This window comes from Hemicordylus capensis, chromosome 2, assembly GCF_027244095.1.
Source record: "Hemicordylus capensis ecotype Gifberg chromosome 2, rHemCap1.1.pri, whole genome shotgun sequence".
In the NCBI taxonomy this organism is placed as follows: Eukaryota; Metazoa; Chordata; class Lepidosauria; order Squamata; family Cordylidae; genus Hemicordylus; species Hemicordylus capensis.
The window spans coordinates 238,267,919-238,270,009 of record NC_069658.1 but is presented as its reverse complement, the minus strand read 5'-3'; the positions used below and the strand labels follow the sequence as shown (position 1 = coordinate 238,270,009).

The following is a 2,091-nucleotide window of genomic DNA, read 5'->3' as shown; positions in this document are numbered from 1 at the left end:
GAAGACACTGGGAGTTTGCTTCACAAAGCCCCTCAGTGTATAAACTTTTTTCTCATTCTATTTTTCAACCATTTTTTAAAGGCACACCATTTCTGGAAGCACTGCAATACCAGAATGATGCTTGGTGTGGTTGGAGCAAGCTCTCAAACCAACACCCTGTTCCAAAAATCAAACTAATATACTTAGCTCTCAATTAGAGAGCTTATCAGATATTAAACTGATAAGAACAGATACTACACATGATCTTAGCCGTTAGGCTGAGAAGCGATAACTACTGTTCTCCAAAACCCACCCACCCTAGTTTTTCTGAAGCCTTCGATGTCATGGTGAGCCCAAAACGCATGCTCCCTGTGAGTGCCCCTCTCTATGCACCCCTCTCTCCACATATCTGGCTATTCTAGCTAACCCCACTTGAAGTTCCAGAATGCTTCCCCTCACCAACTTTATTTCCCCCCAGAAATGCTTCATCTCCTTATTTGCATATGCTAATTACCCAGAAGGCATTCTGGCTAATTACCCATCATGGTAGCTGCAGTCCCCCCCAGTGGCCATCAGGACCTGCTCTTTTTCTTTCCTGGATGGAAAGGAGAATCCCTTTGGAGCTTTCCCAGACAGCAGCAGTGTTACCCCTAACAGGAATTCCCAGACATTGTTGACTACAACTCCCAGAATCCCCAGCCAATGGCCACTGCAGCTGGGGATGCTGGGAGTTGTAGTCAACAACATCTGGGAATTCCTGTTAAGAGGGAACAGTGAACAGCAGGCTTTAGTGCGGGTTTTCTGTGAGCCTTTACTGCAAGTTGCCAAAAATAACCGATGCAAAAAGTGAATTTTTTTTTACCCTGGATCTGAATTGGGCTAGACTCTAGCGCGCAATGAAAAACCCAAATTGTGTGCAAAGTGCTCCCTGATAACTCACAGGGACTTCAGGGTAAATTTGGCTGATATGTGAACACACACCTCCATTCCAGAGGAGATTTGAACTAAAAGTTGGGTGTGAAAAACTTCCAGGTTTCTTTCCCATTCTACTGTATTCTTCTTTAACACTCTTGAAAAGGTACACACCACATCCATATAGAGAGAGACACCAGCTACAGCCACTGGAATCGATACTGTGCTGGGGTCAAATAGAGAGAATCACTTTCTTGCTGCTGAATACAGGAGGGCCAGCACTTAAACATAATGCTTCTTTGCAGGGGTTTTCAGGGTTAACAATTGGGACTGGAAATCAGGGTTACAGGCTGGCAAGAAAACTGGAAGGAGCAAAGAGCCGGATGAAGGTGCAGCATATAGCCAGTGTGGTATAGTAGTTAGAGTGCTGGACTAGGACCAGGGAGACCCTATTCAGCCATGATACTAGCTGGTGACTCTGGGCCAGTCACTTCTCAGGCTAACCTACTTCACAGGGTTGTTGTGAGGAGAAACTTAAGTATGTAGTACACTGCTCTGGGCTCCTTGGAGGAAGAGCGAGATATAAATGTAATAATAATAATAATATAGTGGATCACTCAGGTCATGTGTTGATGAAGAACGCAACTAGCTATTTGTGGAGGGGGGTCAGATGCTTCACCCCATAAATTGGGTCAATTTATGGAGTGATGCATCTGACCAACTGAAAGGGGCAAATTTGGGGTGCCAACCCAAAATAAATTGGAAATTTATTTATTGGAAAATAAACAAGGGGGAGGGTAATTAGGTGAAAGGTAACCCAAGATGGGGTATGAAAATAGGGTGAAGGGGGAACATGGAACTTCTTCTGGCTTCTAGCTTTCCTGGTTTCTAGTTTTCAGTTTCGGACTTCTAATTAGCTTTGACTCCTTGCTGTACCAGTGTGGTCACAAGCTGTGGCTATCTACTGTCAAGTCTGGTGAGAATAACGTTCTTGTATTGATAATGTGTGTACTGCCTTCCTTCCTTGGGTCAATGCAGTGAGCAACAAATGAACAGCAGCCTAGACTTCTGATTCCCCCGATTCCCTGAGGGATTTTTCTATATAAAAAATCTCTAACAAAGTGCAGGATAAATTATTCTTAACTCTTCTGCCATCTTTCTGCAGGCCACCTGGATGGAGATTGTGGACCATTAGTGGTC

The 2,091-nt window shown here is 44.2% G+C and overlaps 1 non-coding gene across 1 annotated transcript; it reads right to left on the bottom strand.

Annotated features, from left to right (window-relative positions):
- Positions 1–76: 76 nt before the first annotated feature.
- Positions 77–269, bottom strand: LOC128348336 (U2 spliceosomal RNA). The gene has a single exon (XR_008318086.1). It is a non-coding gene; the product is annotated as a U2 spliceosomal RNA (small nuclear RNA).
- Positions 270–2,091: the final 1,822 nt, after the last annotated feature.